The 24150-nt window shown below is 37.9% G+C and overlaps 1 protein-coding gene and 1 long non-coding RNA gene across 16 annotated transcripts in view; one reads left to right on the plus strand and one right to left on the minus strand.

Annotated features, from left to right (window-relative positions):
• The window catches only part of TENM3 (teneurin transmembrane protein 3), a 2581468-nt gene that overhangs the window by 316368 nt on the left and 2240950 nt on the right, over nt 1-24150 (plus strand). The window lies entirely within an intron of this gene.
• Nucleotides 5918-16265, minus strand: LOC146395857 (uncharacterized). Its single transcript, XR_014830413.1, has 2 exons — nt 16142-16265; nt 5918-7486 (listed from the first exon to the last, which is right to left on the minus strand). It is a non-coding gene; the product is annotated as an uncharacterized LOC146395857 (long non-coding RNA).

Consider the following 24150-nt stretch of genomic DNA (forward strand, 5'->3'; position numbering starts at 1 on the left):
AATGTAGTTGAACTGCTCGAGAACAATATAGTCATTTGTTCATGAGTTCTAAATCTTCCCTGTTTTAATATGGATATCTTGCTCTTCCAGGCCAGATTGAAATGAAACCTTGAAAACACTTTTAAAAGGCTATTTGGAAAAAAAAATACTCTTAATAGCTTCTCTCTAAGAAGGAAAAAATAATTTTTTGGAAAAGAGAAATTCAGACACATAAAACACATTTTAATAATTCTAATTTTACAACATGTCTCTTGGAAATAACTGAGCTCCCTTAGATAAAACACCATGTCATGATGGCTGATGCTGTTGATTAGTGTCCTTTGAAAAATAAATTGTGAGTTCTTTCTTCAAATAGTTTCAAAGAAAGGAGGAATATGAAATTAATTCAAAAATATTTGAATGCTGGGAACCCTACAGGTGCTTGGTCAGAAATCTAACCTTTCTCTTTTGGTCACTTAGCCGAGATTTTTCAGTGCTGAGTAAACTCGTTACAGAAACAAAAAGTTAAGGATTTCCTGAATTCTTTTTTTTTCTTAATGAGAATAGTTACAGGTTATCTTAATATGTAGATACTGTGATTCAATGTTTTGATTTAATTTAATGAAAATAGTTACAGTTTTTATTGCAGGAAGGTCTGACTCCTTTAAGATGTAAGGAAGACAACTAGCAATAGATAGGGGGGGGGAAGCTAGAGCAGGATCTACAAATCATGGAAAAATGCCTGCCCTCTTCTATCCTCCCCATTTTCTCTACCAGTCCCAATGCCATCTGACCTAGGCTTTGAGAGGAAATGGGGAGGGGAGTCACCACAATCTTAGACCGAAGAAACGCCCTTCTCTCCCACTCTAAGTGCAGAGGTGGACAGAAGGGTAGAAGAGCAAACTGATGTAGCTTCCCCCACCTGAGGTCACTTGAATTTCAGGTCAAGATTCTGATAACCATAGGGGAGGAGATGGAATTTATATGGAAGCCGAGACTGAATTTTGAAACTGGACTTGTTTTAATAATTAAAAGTGACAGATAAGTTACGGAATCTGCTTAGGAGTTCGTGTTAAATCCAAATTGAGAATCCCCAACCTGTTACATTTTCATTCCTTAATCAAAATGGAAATTTGACATAAAATTTGAAGCTCTTCTGGAAGATCATGCACCTGTTAATGGAACAGAACTATCACCTTTTCGGGCTGGAAAGAACTCCAACATCACCATTCCCTGCACTTAATTTTGTAATGGGGAATTTGAGAGAGGTTGAACAACTGACCCCAGTTTACAAGACTAAATCAGAGCTGGTTCTATGAGTCAGATGATCTAATTCACAGTTCAGTGCTGTTTGTCCTTTAGATGCCTCTGTAATAGGGCTTGAAAGGGCTGGCATGAGGAAATCTGAAAAGAGAAAATGTGTGAAAGCAGTAAAGATAAAATTGACTTCACAACTTGCCCTAATGTGTCAACCTCTCCTATAAGGGTTCTAACCTTATAGCTCAGATGAGTTCTAAATAGATGAAAGGTGAATTTAAACTAGGTAGTGTTTTACTTTGCAACACTTGTCTCTAATGCTTTTCAACAAAAGAGCCCTAATTCTTTATGGTATATTTTAGCATGAATGAACATATTAATCATAGATGTATAGTTCAGAATACCTAAATCTACGTTTTTAAGCCAAGAAGAATATTTGAGTAATATATTATTCTCTATACCTGTAATAATTACAGTATATTGCCTTAACCGGTTATGTGGCGGATGCTACTAAATTCTTCAAATAAAATGAATAGTTTTGAACTACTTAGGAGGCAGGTAATATTGATACCCCCCAACTGACAAATGAGAGAACAGAGACTTAAAAAAGGTGATTTGCTCAAGGTCACAAGAAGATGTCAGCAGGATTCAGACCCACGCTGCCTTATTCTAGAAGCCTCAGACTTCCCCAGTACACTGCCACTTTGGATAAAGTATTCCTTGAATTCTTTAAGTGATCTGCATATTAAAAGGAGATATTTTAGAAGAATTTAATCTGTGAAGCACTAACCTTTGAAAATAGATTTTTTTCTGTTATTAATTGTACCTTCTATGCCCATTTCACGTTTCTTTTCTTAATCATTCTCTATATTTAGATAAAATGTGCTTCATAGAATTCCCCTTTAAATGGTGAGAGATTGTAGGGAAATCAGTGCCAATTCTTAGGAATGTGGGCTCAGTGTAAGAGAGAACTATATGCAATGAAAATATTAAAGGGTGCTATAGAAATTAACCAAAGGCAGGATTGTGGGCATGAGAAGATAAAGGAGTTATTTTTCCAGGTTGTAAGGAGATGGTAGCTATCTTTACAACCCTGTTTGAACATGGCTTGTTCTTACAAAACTATTGCAGAATATTTATTACTGGGAGCACAAGCAGGATTTTGACTTGGAGCCATAATGCAAACCCAAATTTGGCACAGTATATTCAAACATCAATTTAAACTTGGGAAATTACAACTTTAATTAAAGATTCAGCATAAAGCCAGCAAAATAATAAATCTGAAATTGATCCTTTGGTGCAGGTTACACGCCTGTAACCTCAGCGGTCATGCCATCTCTCTCAGTGATAGTAATGCCTCAGCGAGCTTCCCACTGTCCCTGACTCCTAATCCTTTACCTTGAGTGGTTTTCTTCTTTCTCCACCCTCTGGTCAGTCCCCTATTGTTCAAGAACTCAAAAAAATCTTAGAACCAGTGATACATACATCTGAAAGCTGTAAGCAATGACCTCTGAAACTGAAATGGGAAAATCTATGTACTACTTGCTCAGATTAAAATGAAAACAGAGTTGAATCACAGCTGACAGTAGTGTTATTTCTTGTAACATCTTCAAAAATATATATTATTCAGTATGGTCTAGGACAATTTTTGTTAACCTCATTTTAAACTCCAGTGAAGATTAATTACAAACAAAGTGAGGTGTCTTAATGTTATCATTAAAGCTGAGTTGGAACTGCTCTCATTTTATAGTAAAGGTTTTGAGTTTCCATTTGTATTTGAGGCCCTCTTGTATGTTACATTAACTGATGCTGATTCTTCCACCCACAGCTACTGAGTACCTAGGCATTCTTTGCCATTTTTTTTCTCCCAATTTCTGGCTCTTCCCCTGTGACAGCAATGCTCTTTCCATTAAGACAAAAAGAACTAAGACTTAAAAGATGTGCATAAATGCAATTGTGCTGATTTGGGAAGAATGTGACTAGAAATAAGGTGGAAGGAAATAAGAGATTGATTTTCCTGCAATAACATATGTTGGAATTTGAGGAAGTTAATGGAGAGGGAATGGAGCTCAAAAGTCAGAATTTTAAAAGCTCACTGGGCTCTTCTGTCTGTAAAGCTGAGGCTGTCATTTCTTAAAATATTGTGACTTGATACGAGGGAGATCTCAGAACAGTGGGTGCTCTTCCGTTTACAATCCATGCTTCAGTACCCTGGCGTGACAGGATGACTGGAGAACAGAGGTTGCCATATTCATTTCCGTTGAAAAGGAAACTCCTCCAAATGTCAATCTTAACTCTTACTCTGAAAAACTTAGACTTGTTCCCCAAATCATTTTGAAACACAGTGAGTAAATTTTAACCTGACTTCCCCAAATCACAACAGCATATCTTTTGCGTGCATGTAAATAACATCTTATATATGCAAGTTTGGTTTTTTTTTAAAAAAAAAAAAAAGTTGGCTCTATTCAGCTCATATCTTGAGCTTGATATCTTTTGCAATAGAAGAGCCTTCTGAATTTGTCCGCAGTAATAAGTATGGGCAATAAAGCCTGAAACACATCTTGTGCCGTACTACTTGATTTTATAAGATGGCCTAGAGAGACCAAAGTTAATTGGTACTAGAATAGAAGAATTATTTGATGCTTAAATTTAAAAGGAATCATTAAGATGCTCTCTACTTGGAAATGAACAAGGGATATGTCACTTTATAGGAAATACTCAGACTCCAAAGTACGTACTAACACTGAAGCAACTTAAAACACTAATTTGAAGATGATAGCCTCACTCGCATTGTTTCCTCAAGTCGAGACATTGTAGCTTCATCCAACCCTGTTTCTCTGACTACTATGAAGTGTGAACTCCTGATGCATTTTCTTTCCCCTCAAGTCACTCTGTCCTAAGCAGTTCATCATTTCTTTCATTTGCTATACAGGAAATGTGCCTCATGGTTGCATTATGGTGAAATTAATGGGTGTAACTTGATTATAATTTATTTTGAACTCTAAGGCTCAGCGTTGAAATTTGCCTGTGGCCTTGTCACAATACATTTGAAAGGTTCAACTTTATTTGAAGAAAGCATTTTGTGTCTCTTCACATCCCCTCAAGGATATTAGATTACTGACTCTGGGTCACTAGAATTGCCATCCTGACAGTCCCTCTTTTGTCTTGATACCTGAATTTCTCAAATCTTTCATTATTGAAAGTAACTCTATTAGGGCAGTTAATAAGATTTTTCTTAAAGTATGGGATTAAGGTTTTTTTTAACATCTTAGTTTTATTTTATTTTTTATTTTTTGCTTTTTAGGGCCACATCTGAGGCATATGGGGTTCCCAGGCCAGGGGTTGAATCGGAGCTACAGCTGCCAGGCTACACCACAGCCACAGCAATGCCAGATCCGAGCTGTGTCTGACTTATACCACAGCTCATGGCAATGCTGTATCCTTAATCTACTGATTGAGGCCAGGGATCGAACCTGCAACCTCATGGTTCCGAGTCAGATTCATTTCCCCTGCAACGCAATGGGAACTCCTGTCTTTTTTTTTTTTTTTTTTTTTAAGTTTTTATTTTTCCTGGCAACAAACTACGTAGCTGATACTCTTCCATGATAACTGCTTTTGTGTAGTTTATACACTATACTGCATTTAAGATGTTAAATGAATACACATGCTAAAGCTGAATTTGCACATTAAGCTGTGGAGTCATTTTAAGTGAATTTTGAATATTGAGAAATGAGAGATCATTTAATACTCAGTCTAAATCATGATTTTCATTGTCCTGGGTATATTAATGGGGTTTGAGGGGAAGCAAGATATTAGAGTAGTTAATGAACAATATTTTAATATTGACTTTAAAATACTGTAATAAATTCTTTGTGGAGAGTAGGCAGGAAGTATTTCTCTCAGAACTAGAAGGCAGTAGCATTTAAGAACTTAAGTTCCCATCAGATACTGTCTAAGTAGAATGGACAGAATAACACTTGGGATCATTACTTAGAGAATGCCCAGTTGTCATTATGTGATTCAGTTGAACACAGGATCATTTATCATTTGGCTCTTGAAGCAACCTGTAATGGCAACATGTTTTGGAAGTTGAACATAATGAATATAAAGCCCCCACAAAAAGAGACATTTGTTCACATAATCTCTGAACTGACCAGTCTGTAATTGAAAACAGAAAGATAAAACTAATCTCATACTGTCAGGAAGGCACATATTCCATCCCCCCAGTATTCTGTCCATTTAGAAAACAAGTGTTAACACCTCTCCAGTTGGCCAGGGGGGCTGACAGTTCAGAGTTCTCTTGGTTAACATCATGGTACTTAAACTGTTTATCCACTCCTTATGTCATCAGGCATGTTATCCACTGCCACTGTGCTAGGTTTTAAAATCTATCTTAGGGAGTTCTCGTCGTGGCGCAGTGGTTAACGAATCCGACTAGGAACCATGAGGTTGCGGGTTCGGTCTCTGCCCTTGCTCAGTGGGTTAACGATCCAGCGTTTCCCTGAGCTGTGTTGTAGGTTGCAGACGCGGCTCGGATCCCGCGTTGCTGTGGCTCTGGTGTAGGCCAGTGGCTACAGCTCCGATTCGACCCCTAGCCTGGGAACCTCCATATGCCGTGAAAGCAGCCCGAGAAATGGCAAAAAGACAAAATAAATAAATAAATAAATAAAATCTTAGGACATTTGTACCAGTCAGAAATGCATTTATTTGCAAGGAATGGAGAAGAAAAATGACTTAAGCATTAGCCACAGAATTTCAAAGGAGCAGTGTTAATAGCATTATTTCAGCTTTTTGGGCTGTCATAGATCCATGATTTTATTGGATCAAGGCTCTTGTTTTTCAGTAGCCATCATTATAGCTTCTTATTTCTGTGTTTGTTGCCTTACAATCACAGTATGGCTGCCCCAACTCCAGGCATCACTATTGTATTCACAAGAAAAAAGCCATCGAGGGTAGGGTCAGTTATTAAGGGACAAGCTAGAGAAAAAAATCTGCTAGTGCCCACAACACATCCTCTTACATCTCAATGAACAGAAATGGATCACATGGTTACTATGAGTGTGGAATAAACTGGAGAAACAGCTCCTTTTTTGCTCTAGAATAATAGACAAGAGATAGGTCCACTGAAATTGGCTAACGAGTTTGCTAATTCAAAGTTTCTACCGCTGCAGCCCAAATTAGCCATTGTTGCCTGCACCTTGATGTCACCCTTTGTGTTTTTCTTGTATTTTGTCCTGAAGCCCAGCAGGCTCTTCTGTGCTTGATGGAGTACATCACCAGACCATGCAAACCATGGGGTCAGGGAGTGGCTCTAGAGGCAGAAGCAGGCAGTGTTAGTTCTTAGAGATCTACCCACATGTTACAGGAAATCATTGGTATGAGGGTGTTTCTAAAGCAGAAGCCAATTATGACCTCAGGAATCTGGGCAAATCCGGATGTATGAGGTGAGCTTCACAACTTATTCAACTGCTGAAGGTACTGCCTGCAGTGAGGAGGCAGGGGTAACGGTCGCTGTGTGCCATGGAGCCTTGTTTCTATAGTGAGAAAGCCTCCTCAGGGTAACGGTTTGTTCTTTCTGCTTTGACACTAGCAGTGGATAACTTTTTCTGTAGCCGTCTCAGTGGAAACCTTTTTCCACTCTCCTAAAACTTGAGAGAGATCAGAAGGATAATCTTGCTCTTTGGCATTTATCATTCAGTCAAAATGCTTTGACAAAGTCTCTTTCCACTTGGGTAACTTGACTTTTCAAAACATCTTTAGATACTGAACCCTATTGTTCACTGACTTCAAAATGCTCTTCTTAAAAATGTGTTATTTGCTCAGATCTTGACTCTGTAACCTGTGTTCTACTTAAATTCATGTGGGGGCCTCATTGAATGCTTTGATCTGGTCAGGCTCACCTCTAACAGCAATTCCGACCATCTCCGCTAGATGGCGGTCACCCACGAGATGATGCCCACATTTCCCCTGGGCTTGACTCCTCCAAAACTTCTCCTCCTCCAAAACCTTCAATTGGGAGCCACTGTGTCTTTCTTTGTTTCCTGGGTCTTGAGTCCTTACCGAACCCTGTAAGTCCTATTTTGTCTTTCTTTACTGTCCATCAAATTGATTTTCATCCTTTGTTCCCTGGCACCTTCTATTTATTCTTCTTGATTCTTACAATGGTGACGTTGGAGTAGGAAAATGAATTTGTACCTGTTTTTGTTGTTGTTGTTTTATTTTTATTTATTTTTGCTTTTTAGGGCCGCACCTGCGAATTACAGAAGTTCCCAGGTTAGTGGTTGAATGGGAGCTACAACTGTTGGCCTACACTATAGCCATAGCAATGTTGGAGCCGAGCCATGTTTTCAACCTACACCACAGCTCGTGGCAACAACGGATTCTTAACCCACTGAGTGAGATCAGGGATCAAACCCTGTGTCCTCATAGATCCCAGTTGGGTTCATTAACTGCTGAATCACAAAGGGAACTAAGAATTTGTACTTGTTGAACGCATATTTTGTGGAAACTGCTGGGAACTTTGCCTCTGTTATTTCTTTTGATCCTCAGAACTGGAACTAGTCCTTAAATTTTAACATCCTTCAGTAGGTAAATATTCTTAGGAGAGCTCAGGTTCTTCCTGGCTTCAACTTTCCCCTTTAACATAATCTGGTCCCATATCTTTCATCACTATAATCAAGTTTCACACTACCAAAGGTTAACATCAGTTAATGGTGAAATACTCATTTCTTCAATTTCTTGCTCCCAAGTCCTACTGTGGTCACCCTTATCTGGACATTAGAATAGCTATTTTCTTGGCCTCTTCTCTTCCAGCTTTTCCTACTCCACTCCTGCCTATTTTTATTTTATCCTGCTAAAATTGTGATTTGAGTGTATCTCTCAATTACTCTGAATCCTTTGATGGTGTCCACTCTTGTATTATATTCATTTTCACCTCTTTATTCTGGCAGTTAAATCTTTCTGCAGGCACACCCAGATCTCTTCCCATCCTCATCTTCCTTGCTCTTAAGGAGCTTCCAAGTATCTCCTAATCTAAATTATCTCTGTCCTATGTTCTTCTGACATCGTTGTTTTGTTCTTGACTTTGTTTAGTCTAAAACGAGGTCTTCAATATCCACTTGATGAAATCTAGTCTCTTATGTAGAGCACAGTTTATGTACAGTGTTATGTTTCATGCTAAGTTACTGTACACTATCACTCTGCTTGGTCCTTCTATAATAATGCATACCACTTGCTTACATGGTACTTTTCAAATACTTCCTTGGAAAAGAATACTTGAAAGTATTCTTTGAATGTATACCATTGAATTTTTAAGACAGTTAAAGATAGGAAAATTGCCATGTACATTTTCAAATTGCATATAGCTTAATATTTTGACTGATTTTTAAAAATTCTTAATCAAATCTTGACTAGACCAATAAAGTTTAAAGAGCTCAAATGTAATATTAGTAACTTTAGGGGACACCTAAAATTCCATAGTCACCAAAAATATATTAACATGATGAGATTACAGTTGTAAGAAATACAAGGTGTCACATTTGTCATACAGTGGCATTGACAGAGAAAGCTAGAAAGGTCACACAATCTTGTCTCTTCATCATTAGAAAGTTTCTTTCAAATCCTCTCTATGTGTAGTTAGTTGTACCGTTTGAGAAGTTACCAAAGAATCTATTTCTGATGTACAATGACTCAGATAACTGCTACTCCCTAAATATCTCGGATATCGCAAAAGAGCATGAGCAAAATGGGGGCCAGGAGGAAAATGTATATGTTAATGGAAATGTATTCCTTAAAATGTTTTCAGATAAAAAATGTGTTATATATAGCAGTGGTTTTCTAAGTGTGGTTGATTTGTATCAGTGTCACCTGAGAAAAATGACTCCTGCTCTTCTGAATCAAACTGGGGATGGGATGCAGATTCCTTTGCCTTATGAATCCTTTCAGGTGATTCTGACGAATGTCGAAGTTATAAAAATCATTGATACATACAACCACTTATAAATCCCACTGCTTTTATTTATAAATTCTCAACATTGTAAAGCATGATGTATCATCAAGATATATATTAAAAATCCATTTTTTTAGCCCAGAGAAAATTTATCACTAAAATAATGTCCTGGTAGTAGCTGAATTGAATGATAATAATGAAATAGGAAAACTTGGATGTATTTGCTAAGCACCTGTCTGTCAGCTTCTATTTACTGGAAGGTCCATCCCCACCACCCCCACCTCCCCGCCACCCCAGCCTCATTAGACAGTGAGCTTCATAAAGTTGAGTGTGTCTATTCCATTCATGACCAGGCTCATATATGCACTTGATATGTGAGAAACATAGCAATTCTGGAAATCAAATGTGAACAAGAAAAATGTGTTTTACCACAAGGAGTAATTCTAATCAGGGAGACAGGGCATAAACAAATTTTAAAATGCTTTTTCGTACAGTAGGAGTACTAACTGGGTGCCCTGAAAGAAAAGAGTCAAACAGGCTTCAGATGGGCTCTCAGAGAAGGTCTGGTCAAGAATGTGACATTTACCAAGACCTGCAACTGGAGAAACAGCCTGAAGGTCTGGAGGGAAAGCTTCCCTGGCAGACATGAAGAAAGGGGCAGGAAAAGATAGTGTCACTGGAGAAACTGTCAGGGTGTCTGCTTATTTAGCAAGAGGAAGATTGACAGGAAATGACGTTGGAGCGTCAACAACGGGTCAGAATGAGATCCTTGTGTGCTGGGGCCAAGAACTCATTGGAAAAAATAAATGTAGTCTGTTAACATCAAATGATCCTACAGGTGGTAAGTGATGTACTCTACTTCAAATTGTGATGGTACTGAATGACAGGGGCTGATTAATAGATGCTGAGTTTTTGACACCGAAGAAGGCAGTTTCGGGTCAGGTTTCCATTATAGTTCTTCAGGTGTCCAGTTATTGGTCAATGTATATCTGACAGAAAACTCTGTTTTACCCAGCTCTCTGGCTTTTCTTGTAACATCACAAGTATTTGAGTATTTAGTGTCTGAGAGTCTAAAATGCCAGTTTTTACCCTCTGCTCCTTGAGACTGAGGGTTGGACACTGCAGAGAAGTAGGATAAACTAGCTGGAAAAGTTAACTAGAAGAGTATGAGATGAAGAATACTGTTTGCTAAAACGCTCTTCATTTCCTTCCCACAGACGTTGGAAAGGCCATATGTAACCACTATTAGAAGCTGAATGTTGGAGTTTCCATTGTGGCTTAGTAGTAATGAAATCTGACTAGTATCCATGAGGATGTGGGTTTTATCCTTGCCTTTGCTCAGTGGATTAAGGATCTGGCGTTGCTGAGAGCTGTGGTGTAGGTTGGCAGACATGGCATGGATTTGGCGTTGCCCTGTCTACGGTGTAGGCTGGCAGCTGCAACTTAGATTTGACCCCTAGCCTGGGAACTTCCATCTGCCGCAGGTGTGGCCCTAAAAAGAAAACAACAACAACAACAACAACAAATGCCAAGTATCTAGTAGTTAAAGACAAGCAGAGCCTGAACATAGAAATCTTTATCAGTGATTCCTTGAGTTAATACTCATGATGCTAAATGAAGTATTTGTTTTGAACTTGAAAGAGAGGAAAAGGAACAATTTTCTACCTGACTTAGTGACTTTGTAATAGTACAATCTGAATTAAAAGGTGCCTGTTGCTTTTCTTAGAAGTATTGAAACTTGGAACTCTTCTCTTGGAACACTCACACAAATAAGACCTGCATGGTTTACTTGTCCATGAGGGTTTTATGCCTTCAGTTGTCTTAAAATACTCCTATAAGTTTGTGATTTCATCCTGGACAACTTGTCATTTACAAGCACCGTGATGGCCATTTTCACTGTCTTCAACAAGATATGTTTTTCTACCTGTATATGCATGAAATGATAAAAGTAAAATTGAGTATAGTTGAACACTAGATCCATATTGCTAGCCCCTTTAAAACAAACAAAATCCCTTATATTTATATATTTAATAAGCATGATCCTTTACAGAGAACATAACCTATAATTGTTTATTATGCTCATGTCTGCTTTTTAAAGTAACTTTTTCAGGAATATTACCAGGATTCTTCTGTTACTCATTATAGGGAAATAATGCTTGAGTGCATTAATTTTATACTTTGCAAAATATCAGTTATAATGCAACATAGGGAATATTGCTATTCTCAAATTTGGAGTGTCAGATAGATTTGAAAGGGAAACTCAAGTTTTGTGAATTCCTGTGGTCTTTTTGAGCTCACTTTTTTCAGTGAGATGAAATAATCAACATTTGTATGGATTCTTATAAGACTACTATTCAGCATTTTTGAATCTGAATATTTAGAGACTTTCAGGGAAAGAGTAGTGACATATTTGCTATTAAGGGAAGACAAACTAAGTCTCATGGCAATTACATGACTTTGTGATAATTTTTTGATGTGCCTTATTAAAGAATAGAAATGCTTTGCTTTGTCAGTATAGCATGAAGCAGTCCATGTGGGTTAAATGGTGTTTGATTAAAGTAGCCCCAATAAAATAAGCATTGATAATTTTGAGAGTCTTCATTGTTTCAATGATAAAAGAACAGTAATACAGCTTGGTTTCATCATTTAATTATTTTAGTAATTGTCTCAAATACATTAAGCATGCTGATTCATTATAATTATATGCTATAGCTAAAGTATAAAATAAGTACTCTGATTTGATCTGATAACCATAGGTTTGAAAAGAAAATGTAAATCAGCAATATAAAAAGCCAAAGGTCAGTCTTTTATTTTCTGTTGATTAGTGTTTTTCATGTGGAGCTTCTTTTTAAACAGAAAACAATTGTGAAAAGTCATGTAACTTGTAAAGAAACTAGCACTATTAAAACAGGCTTATTAGCTATGTTAGTGAATTGAATTTGTGCTGACAAAATAGTTATATATAAACATTTTACACATATTCTGGTAATAAGAAAAAGGGCCGTGGCATGCTTTCAAATATTATATAAAATGCTTTATGATATAAAACTATATTAAAATATATTCAAGTGACTAATGATAAGCTCTGTACATAGCTGATTTACCTTACCCATCTAATTATTTTCTATTTGGTAATTTCATTTTCAGTTACATAGTAAATATTTAACAATAGGAAATTAACATTTCAAATTTTAAACACTATGAAAATGGATTAACTCCAAATTACACACAATACTTAGTCTTTCATTTATTTTCACACCATACCAATTTTTTTTAATTTACTCATCTGCTTCTTGTACTATCTACTTACTTAACAAAACTAATAAATTAGATGGGGAAACTAGTGGAAAAACTCTTAAGTAGAATGGAATGAAAGTTGGCTTATCCAAAAATTAATATTGGACCAAATAGGATTATTACCTCAGGAAAGCAATAGCTAAAATTATCCTTTAAACAAAGATAACTTGTCATTTGGAATATTTTATATGAGCATGACTGTTGCTACCTTTTCAAAAACCACTACTGTTTTACAGTCACATTTAAATGATATGCTTACCATTATGTACCAATAACTAAATATATTTCATTCTTAGAGAAGATGCTCTTGTGGGCAGAATACAATGGATTCCACCATTCTGGTCTCATCCTGCACCACTCACAGACAGCCAGACTGGTAAACTGATGGAAGAGCTGACAGATGGCACAGCCAAGGGGCACAGTTCAGAGATGACATCCTGCCTATAAAATGCTTATGTCTAGGGATGAGTGCTAAATATAGATGTAGGTCTGCTTATTTCACTTTGAGTGACTTGCATGGGGTAATGGTTCTTTCTGCCTCTCAAAGCAGCATCGGACTCTGCAGGTTCTCTTGTTCCTACAGAGAACCGGGAAACCCAGCAGGAGCCCCTGGACTTAAAGCAGCGCTGCTGCTCAGACTCGCTGGATTTGACACCAATACACCAGCAGGCAGCAAGAGGAGCCACCTTCTTGGCAGGGGCAGTGGTCTCTGATGATTGGAAACAGACAGGGATGCTGTTATAATATGTAATCATGGAGAAATAATTGACCTTCTTCCTTTCCCATAAATGTGATTGATCCCAGCCATCTCTTCATTCTCCTCACCCAATTTTGAGAGTAACTGGGCAAACATGGTAACCATGGCTCAAGAACAGCCTGGTTCCTAGGGGGATAGAGCTCTCATGAGTAGAGATCTGGAACAAAGCATCATTTTGCTCACCTGGAATTGCCAAAGAGAAAAACCAGGTGTGAGAGAATCTAGAAAGAATGGTAAAGGGAATGACGGCCATGCCCTAGAGACTGGCTCTGGCAGTGGGGGGAGTTGCAAGTCATGCTACAGTTGTCCTTCAGTATCTATGGGGCATTGGTTCACCTTTTAAGTTGCTTCCTTCTCATTATTAAGGCAAATAACATCCAGGTCAATCTGTGGTCATTTGGCTTGATCAAACCCCAAGTATTCTCTGTTGTGTTGCATGATACTGGATTTTTTATCTGAAGGATGTTGACTCAGGTACTTCAAGTTCTGCAGTATAATAAGACCAGTAAGAACTCCCATGAGCTGGCCATTGAGGCTTGTCCCCCCTTCCCTTTGCACATCTGCACATACTGCAGTTACCACACCCTTCACTCTGTGCTCTGCTCACTGAGGAGTCCCTGAATGAAGAATGTTCAGTAACGAAAGCCTTCTTCCTATTAATTCTTTCTCCCAATTTCCTATCAAATCCTTTGTCCTAATTTCCTGTCAGTCTCTAACTCATCCAGGAAAAATGATCTGAATTCTATAGTAACTTCCCGAGATTCAGTCCCAGTGGTTTCTGTGACCAAACCTTTACCATCAGGGATCATCAAAAGCATTTCTTGTTGCGATGTACCCCTTTATACACATGCACTAACCCTACCCCAAACCTACTCACACTTCCTCGTGTGGATGTCTTTAGCTCATTAGTCTGACAGAAGTTCTTCATGCGTCCTAGTCTGGATTTTCTGGGGGAAGGGTGGATTTAAAATAAACTACGACGTAACCGTATTTTAGCTATTCATGTAGATGAGGATTATTAACCACAGTTCTGGGACTGCAAATGATGTTTCTCATCAGTATTTAACGGAGTTCCTGTTGTGGTTCAGCAGGTTAAGAACCCTATATAGTATCTGTGAGGATGTGGGTTCAATCTCTGGCTTCGCTCAGTGGGTTAAGGATCCAGTGTTGCCATGAGCTACAGTGTAGGTCACAGATGTGGCTTGGATCTGCTGTGGCTGTGGTGTGGGGCTGCAGCTACAGCTCTGATTCTACCCCTAACCTGGGAACTTTCATATGCTTCAGGTGTGGCCCTTAAAAAGAAATAATCTATGTTGCCCCTCAAACTAAAAAAAAAAAAAAAAAAAAAAAATTCTCTCCAGAAAGAAAATCTTATGTTTGTATTAACCCTTTTTTTTTCCTGATTATATTGCTCTTTCAAATATTTAGACATGTCATTTATTGAGAGCCTGCTGAGCCCAGGGAACTGTGGGGTGATTTGAATGTATTAACAACTCTGTTCTCAAAATACCCCTTTAAATAAGAATTGCTATTTTGACCTCATAAGTGTATAAACAGGAGCTCAGAGAGGTTCAATCTGCCCAAGGTTCCAGGGCAGGAAAGTGGTAGAGACCACATGTATATCCCATTTTTTTTAAGCGAAAGTCCATGTTTTTACTTTTTGATTGTATCCACTTAGGTACAGATTACCCCAGTGTCATATATCAAATACAGAGGAAAACATAATTTATAAGTTTTAGAAAGTTCCCAGAACTTCTTTCTGTTGATTCCTATGAAATTTCCATACTGGCATTTATGAACAAATAATTAAATATGCAAGTTTTATTTGTATCTTCTTTTTTATTCCAATCGGTTTTTTAAGTCAAAAGTGTTTGTTTTTTAAAACACTACGTGCAAATCAAGATGCTTTCCTCCAGTTGGAATGTCTGTGCTAATTTTGGAAAATTGAAAAGGTTGCATTCCGGTCTCTGTCAGTAATGGCATTAACATTGACTCAGCCCACTTTGATTTTTACCTAAAATTTAAGAAAACTCATGAAGAAGCAAAGAAGTATTGAGCTGATGTTCATTAGAATCAAGGTGACATTTTTTGCTGAAAATAAAACTTTCTGAAATATATCTCAGCAATTTTCTGATAAGAATACATGTAAAGACTTGGAGCAATTTTATTATCATAATTGCTCATTTTAAACCATTTGTGACTATATTATAAGTCATAGTGATCTAGGCAGCAGTATCAAGTTAGCATCTTAACAGGATTAAACCTGTTAAGATGTTCAAAGAAGTCCTTAAACCTCTTTGAACTTGAAGGTGGGTAGTCACTTGAGAAGAAAGTATCTTTACTTAACTTCTCCCAGCATCATTTAGACAGTCCGTTTTCTATAGCCAGAGTTAATGTATATGATTTCCCTTGCATTATCCAATAAATGGACATTTAAAGGGTACAATTATAATATCTTTGCACATCGTGGGATAGATGAAAATGAAGTCTATAAAATGGCACCTGGTTCATCTAAGATGCTTTACATCACTTCATTTGCATGCTCTAAATATGGTCCCACACAAAGTGGTTTGAGAGCTGGATGCCTTACTTCCTCAGTTTTTACCTCTTCAATAGTAGCCAACCCCATATATACACATTAACCTGTCTTAAGAATCAGCTTGAAATAGCTTTTCTCGTTTTAGCTAGTATAACATGGATCACAATCCAGGCATTTAGAGCATTGATTGACTTAATATTGAAATTTTGGTGGCGTGCTCTCTGCAGCAGTAATTGCAACCTCTCCCTGAAGTGTATGGTATTACATTGATCCCCGGATCCATCCCTCCCCACTAGTCAACCACTTGACTCTATTGACAATGACAGTGGAATGTGCAGCAGGTAGGAAATATTAGAGTACTTACGGTTTCCCTCTGGTTTCACACTTCATGTTGTCTAATTTGTTATGTGAATGGCTGCTGAAATCGCAAATGGAGGAAAGAAGCAGCACTTAGGAGGCTCATGTGGAGAGTTTCCCAGGAAATTATTATTATATGTAATTGGTGATCATGACCTCAACTATATTAAGCTAAATATTTCAAATTCCTTAATCTATATTTAACATATTCCATGACCAACATTCTACTTTTCCTGGTCTGGTTTTTTTTTTTTCCCCCCCATTTATAGAGGAATAGCGGAGAAAAACTACATTGAGGAAATACTGCTGATGTCATAAACTGAAAAATGTAGATCGTCTGGCTTTGCCTTTCTCTCCAGTTTCTACCCTCTGCTTCTCAAAATAGACCTTGGATAATCCTATGCTTTTCTGACTTAAATGCCTCACCAATGGCTGGATAGCTCTGCAAAACCAAGTCAGATTTTAGGTATAAACTGTAAGCCAAGGCCTCTTTGACATGATATTCTGAGTTTGAACTAGTGCTTCGGCTCCATTTTCTACTATTGGTCATAATAGACAGTCACTTCTTTGTGTTTGGAACAGTGTCAACTGTGTTAAGACAAGCTTGAGATAATCTGTGATGCTTATTCGCCTTCAGTAAGTGTGTGTATTCGTGCCCTGAGTGGATGATGTCTTGGGTAGGCAAAGAATGACAGACTTCTTAGTCTCAAGATACTTAAAATCTGAGTAATGGGGGCATCATCATCTACAAATGAGAATGTGGCATTGCTGCTAGGAAAAAACACTGTGTAAAATAGTATTAGAGCATAAAAGAGAACTTATCTGGGGATTAGCAAGACTCAGAAGTCCTTATTTCATGAACTGGAACCCCATCTTATTAATTTCCTCAGAACTGCACCTGGTGCTAAATTTCCAAGCTGACAAGCACCATGAAAAGGCAAAATTATTAAAAGGACACCCTTGAGACTGTTTTAAAGAAAAATTCAACAGGAGTGATACCTTTTTTAAAAAATGAGCGGTGATCATTCATAAGATTTCTAGATGGTCTGAATGGTTATCCTGCTACCATAGAGAACAGGCTATCAAACAGTCTTCTTAGACTGACATTAATGGTCTGAACTACTATACTGTGCAACTGACTTGAAGATTCAGCTAAAATTCTTGGCTAGTTTCTTGTGGAAAAGAAAGAGCTAAGTATAAATTATGCCGAAACTGAAACCGTTATTTTTGGCACTGTATATCATCCAGATGGATATCGGTAAGCAACTCAATTCAATAGGTGAACTAATTTAGTTGCCTAGGGTTAGGTTTGCAGATGATTTATCCTGGCAAACCCACTGGGAAGCAGTCTGCTCGAGATTTTATTTTCCACAAGAGTCATATTACAATCCTCTAATGCTAATAGCAGAAAACTGACAACTTGGTCTCAAATTCTTCCAGGAAATGACCCTTGGTGTCTGTCTTATTTTTCTAACACCATGGTTCTGAGTTCAAGTACTGAGTGGGTCCAGACTGTTTTGATAAGTACCACCCTTAGCCTTGCCTCTGGGGTATCATGTAACAACCCCCCAACTCAAACTTTAAGTGGCGTTGGAATTAAGTGGAACTGAAATCAAGAACAGGGTTTAATTAATAAAACTGGGTACTACCTTTTTAGCCTCACTGAGACTCAGTTACTCCATCTGAAAAATAGGCAGTAACATCTCATAGGATGTTAATGAGATCATCCCCTCTTTTAAGGAATTAAAGTGATAACAAATTGAACTGTTTGGAATATGATAGGTTCTTGGTTATTTTATAACCTTTCCTTTTCCTTTGTTTGCAAAATGGGGTGCTGCTTTTATTTGATAGAGACCTATATAACCTGTCACGTCTTGTTTTTCCTACTGTCCAAGTACAGTTTGTGTTCCATATTCATACATTTTGGGGATTACAATTAATGTTGCAATTACCTATGCTATCACATTTCATTATTTAGTTTTAAGTTTCTTCCCCATATTTAACTTTACTGCCTCTTGCTGGAAATATTAAATAATTTAGCTATAGAGAGGAATCTTAACTTGCTTGGAACTCAGCCTTCATTGCAAATATTTATGAAAACTATCTGAAAAACCTCTGAGCTTTCACAATCTAAGGAGTTTAAAACATGCCAGTCTCTTTAACATGGGAATTGCTGATAAAGAGATTAATGGGAGATTAGATTAGGAAGGTAATGTGGAGAAAGACTGTAGTCCTTGAGTGTTAAATGAAGGAATCTGAGCATAAGCCTGTGGAGAGTGGATATGATGGGCTTCACTATGAACTCTGGGGTCAGCCCTTTGCGCTCCTGCAAGCTGGCCCTCTTCATGGGTGGACGGTAATAGAAAGGTATTTTAGCCAATCCCTGTTTTAGAATGCAGTTGGATGTTGTGTTTAATAGCACTTGCTTTGTGAAACTGCTGTGAGAATGAACTGAGTTAATAGATGCAAACTGCTCAGATCAGATCCTAACACAGAACAAGCAAGCTAGAAGCATTAAGTAACAATGGGAAGTGACTGAACAGTCTCCAGCAAAGGAAGAAAGGCTGTTAGAACAGAAGTGTTTGAGCAAAGCTAATCTTTTATCAAAGAAGAACTCTTCAGTTGAAATCCTGACTGTGGAAGTAGGAAGTAGGAGAAAGTATGGAATTTCACAAGGCCATTCAGTCTAATCACAGATGGAAAGACTTCCTTATAGGTCAGGGATCCAAATATCTATTGAAAACATTAGTGTATAGTTGCTTTAAAGTGAGGACACTGTATTTAAGTGGAATCACTCAAGTATTTCCCCCAAATGGCTTGAGTGTTGTCTAAATGTAATTTGGTATGTGGAGTGTGTGTTCTTCATAATTTTTCAGGGTGTAGAACTTTTCTCATTGCTATTTATTAACTCTGTTCCTTCACTTTGAGGGTTTTATTTGGGATCTTCATTCTGCCATTTTATGGCATTTGTAATACTTTTTGATGGGAAATTTGAACTTTTTCTATGAAAGAAGTTGTTCAATAAGGATATTTTTGAAAGTTAACTTTTCTAATTCTGGATATGTAAGTGTGTGGCATTACTTAGAATACATTAAAACAGACTGAAACTCAGCAAGAATAATATGATGGTAGTTTAGGAGCACATATCCATTAATGAGTTGTGAAAGTTAATCATTTGTATTATATTCAAGAAAAAGATCTATGGTGTTCAGCACATTTATTTTCACATACATTTGAATAAGAGTAATGTGAGCCAAAGACATATTTCTAAATAATGAACTAAAAGATGAAAAAATAGGATGTAGTGACAATTATTAGGGCAATAGATAGTAAATTATAGATGATGCATTTGAGTTGGATTGTATCAAAGATGTTTTACTTCTAACGGATTTATTTTTTAATAAAATTTAAATCTTAGTTGAATCAGAAATTAAATTAAATGGTTTTAAGTTTCAGAAAAAATGAAATTGACATTATAATTGTATATGGTGGCTGATAAATTTAATTTTGTATATTCATACTGTCATTTAAAATAGAGATATAAATGTAATGGAAATGTTTCAACTAACAGAATTCTAAAATAATTGCTGCTGTCATAGCTTCACTATACACATGCTGTCAATTCTATATTTGAAACTGATATATATATTTATATATATATATAAATAGTGTGAAACTGATATATATATATATATATATATATTTGAAATTAATATATATAATTTCATGGATGTACCTGCAGCATATGGAAGTTCCAGGGCCAGGGATTGTATCCAAGCTGCAGCTATGACCTAAACAATTGTGGCAATGATGGATCCTTTTAATACACTCTGCTGGGCCCAGGATCAAACCTGCATCTTTGTAGCAACCTGAGCCACTGCACTCAGATTCTTAACTCACTGCACCACAGCAGGAATTCAGAAACTGATACTTTAATGTTGATATTTTAGGTAATTGTTTTGAGGTTGTAGTGCTATTTCCTGAAAGGACCTGTATGAGTTAGTTCTGAACTCTATTTGTTTTGATTACTATTAGACCATATCTCTGGCTTTAGAACTCTTAGAAGAGCTACCCTCTTGATCAAATGATTGGCATCACCTAGGTTGGTGTGAAATGGAATAAATTGGGACAAATTTGGTTATCCTCATTCATCAAAAGGTGATCTCATTAAATCATTTTTCCTTAAATGTGGGTAGGTAGAATAAAATGTAAAATGTCTTTAGTGAACAAATACAATTGATTAAAGCTGACAGTTGGGTTCACTGTAGCAGTTTCTTTCTTTTTTCCTTTTTTTTTTTTGCCATTTCTTGGGCTGATCCCACAGCATATGGAGATTCCCAGGCTAGGGGTCTAATCAGAGCTGTAGCCACCGGCCTACGCCAGAGCCACAGCAACACGGGATCTGAGCCACATCTGCAACCTACACCACAGCTCACGGCAATGCCAGATCCTTAACCAAGGCCTGGGGTCGAACCCTCAACCTCATGGTTCCTAGTCGGATTTCTTAACCACTGAGCCACGATGGGAACTCCTGTAGCAGTTTAAGGGTGGAAAAATATCATAAGGTAAAAGACCAGTTTTTATAGATTGCTCTCACGGGAATGGGAGACATTACTTTTAGTTGATACTCCTCTCCCTGTGTGAAATGCAAAATTTTATTGATATGTTTATCTTCATGATAGAACTTGGTGACAGGAATTTCTCTATATAAATTATTTTGGGGTAAATCCCAAGGAACTAAAAAATTTGGTATGCTTTGTTCTATTTAACTTGTTTATTAGGTAGCGGTAACCTGGAATGTCATTTCTGGGTTTTAGTCAACAAAAACTGGCAAATAGACTAAGGAAATCTAGATGGAACAAATTTCTTGGAGACAAAATGCTCTTTTATACAACTGAAAACTTAGGAAGTTATGTCATTTAACAAAAAATAAAAGAAAATTTTAAAAAATGGGAGTGTCCATTACAGCGCAGTGGAAATGCATCCAACTAGTATCCATGAGGATGTGAGTTCGATCCTTGGCCTTGATCAATGGGGATCCTGCATTGCTGGGAGCTGTGGTGGGGGTCACAAACATGGCTCGGATCCTCCACTGAGGTTGTGTAGGCCAGCAGCTGCAACTCTGATTGGACCCCTAGCATGGGAATGTGCATATGCCATGGGTGTGACCCTAAAAAGCAAATTAATAGAATCTTTATTTAATTAAAATAATTAGACTATTAAAATAAAAGGATGTCATTTACCTGGTGTCTCATATTTAAAGCTCTTATGGGAATGAAGTAGTTACTTCTAAAAGAATGGCTTTCCCATTTTGATAGCAGATGGAATAGTGTAAGGAGAAGAGAAGAAAACATAAGTAGAGAATCCAAGATGCATGGATACTTTGATTGTCCCCCAAATGCTCCAGAAATGACACCTCTAATTTTAAGCTGCTTTATTCTCCTATGGAAAAGTCCTTTTGTTTTCCCCTAATATTGTAGTTGGGTTTCCCCATGTTATTAGTGAAGAGTATGCTAGACAGAATCTGTAGTACCGTTGAAGGAATACATTTTCTGCTAGTTACTGACCTCATGTTTAGCATTCATGCAGATAAAGCATGTTTGTTACACCTGGATTCTTCAGCCCTTGTGCCTAGAAAAATCACCTATAGAAAACTCAACACTTCATCAGTGCACTAGGACAGTTAGAAACTGGGAAACAAATGCAAAATCATTCAAACATTCCCAATGTATTTAATATTGCCATGTCTGCCATGTATTCTGTACCTCAGAGCATTGCCAGATAAATGAAATGCGGACTTTTTTTGATTGACAAACAACAATGTAAAACAAAAATCATAGCACATTTTTGGAATAGATTGTCTTGGGAATCAATTGGGCACTTGGAGTGAAAGGATGAAAATGCAGCCTAACCCTTTAAGACCCCAAGAAGGTAGTAAAGAGCCCTAACTCCAGCTTACTAAAAAGCCCTAGATGCCCCCGAATTCCAGACCCTGCTCCCTGCCACTAAATAGGTAGAAGGTCACACTTCTTGCTGTTCCAGGGCCTGCTCTCTGTATAAAACTAGGTGAAAGGACGTAAAATAGGCCCTTGAGTGCGTGATCCTGACCTAAGTAAGATAACAGGAAATGAGTTGACTAATCGCTTATCTGGCTTCTATAAAACTGCTTGCGCCATAGAAGAAATGATTACACATTAAAAGCCCTAGTGACCTATCTCAACTGCAATCTGTCACTCCGCCCAGGAGCCCGGGCAAGCATGGGCTCTCAATGTTTTAAAATGATTGGTCCACGGAGCGTGGGCTCTCGATGTTTTAAAATGATTGGTTTGCGAAGCGCGGGCTTTGTTGTGAACCCCATAAAAGCTGTCCCGATTCCGCACTCGCCGCCGCAGTCCTCTACCCCTGCGTGGCGTACGACTGTGGGCCCCAGCGCGCTTGGAATAAAAATCCTCTTGCTGTTTGCATCAAGACCGCTTCTAGTGAGTGATTTGGGGTGTCGCCTCTTCCGAGTCCGGACGAGGGGGATTTTCCTTCTACTGGCCTCTCAGGAGTTATAACCTGTCTAATTTTCACCCTATGCTATCTATCATAGCTGAACTTTTCTGTATGTAATTATACTTTTAATTGAGAATTTTAACTTAATGTATTAAATGCCATATAGCTAACAACCATTTTCTTACATGTGGCTCTGCCTTTTAGGTTGATTGGGTTGTTAGCATCTCGCCTAGGACTCAGAAAAATATCTTCAGTTTTACTCAACTGGATGGTCAGGATATCCTTTTCCTGCTAACCAGGTTGACAGGTTTTTGCTTAGGAGAAAACCAGTCAGCTTGGGCATTCCCAGACTTGCCTTGGGTTCACTATAAATACAAACAGCATGAGGGAGTAGGGAGGGGCGTTTAAACTCAAGTTCAGATTCTGTTATTTTCTAATCTCCTGTTGAATCAGTTTACCTCAGTGGCAATCAATCAGTCATTTCTAGGAGGTTCCAGATACTGTGGGCACATCACACTTGAGACTTGACATTGCTATGCCTTTGCTCTCTGTTCCTAGGCTTGTAGACCAAGACATGGTGGTTCTTTTTTGCTGCTAATCATAGAGCACAGGGGTTGACCTTGTTGCTCTAGGACAAGACTGCCTGGTCCAGATCCTTCTATATCTCTCTGATTGACCTTTGCAAGTTGCTCAATCTCTCTGTTTCACTTCTATCATCTGTAAGATGGGGTTGAATGGATTAAGTGTGTTATTACAAATAGTGTTTAAAAATTCCTCACACATATAGTAAGCCCTCAATTAACATTAGATCATTATTATTACTATAGAAATTCCGTGGGTCCTGTCTGGGTGCCTGTAACTAAGACAGTGCTCCTCACCTCACTGGAAAAGTTGCCAAAAATCACCTTCTCTGCTGGTTGATGAGAACATCCATCCCTCCACAGACACAAGGACAGGATGGTTGAGGTCTCTGGAAAAGGTCCCATAAAGAGCATTCCAGTCTTCCCCACACAGCTTGCAAACAATGATATCGGGTGGCAGAGTGAGGCTAAAGCATATCTGATGTGAACGGGGAAGGGATTGCCTGTTCCTGCAGGCATACTGAATCCTTTGTCCCTGCAACAAGACTGCTCACAAGGAGAAAGGCGGAGCTCAGAAGAAGTCATACAGTGCTTTCATCGCAAAGGTACCAAGTGGATCATCCTTCTTCTAATACATTGGAGTCTGGACCAGAGGAAGTCAGAACTGTTAGGTTAATCACTCTGCTTTCACATGGGAAGAAACAACAATTAGGGGTAGGGGAAAAAGTTCTCCACTTTGACCATGGTTTATAGAGGGGTAGGAAACTAACAAATCTTCTGTCCTCAGATTTATCCCAGCTAAATCTTAGCCCAGCTACAATATTCCCAGAGTGGCAAATTATCAGGTGGATGGATGCTGACAAAGGTGTTAGCTATATTTTCTCTATATTGAACATAAGGTCATAAGCAAAGCCAAGCTGTCTGTCCCACAAAAATATAC

Source organism: Sus scrofa, chromosome 15 (genome assembly GCF_054392235.1).
Source record: "Sus scrofa isolate SSC_HxYL_T2T_F1_AM1 chromosome 15, Sscrofa_HxYL_maternal_Yorkshire_Landrace_v2.0, whole genome shotgun sequence".
Lineage (NCBI taxonomy): Eukaryota > Metazoa > Chordata > Mammalia > Artiodactyla > Suidae > Sus > Sus scrofa.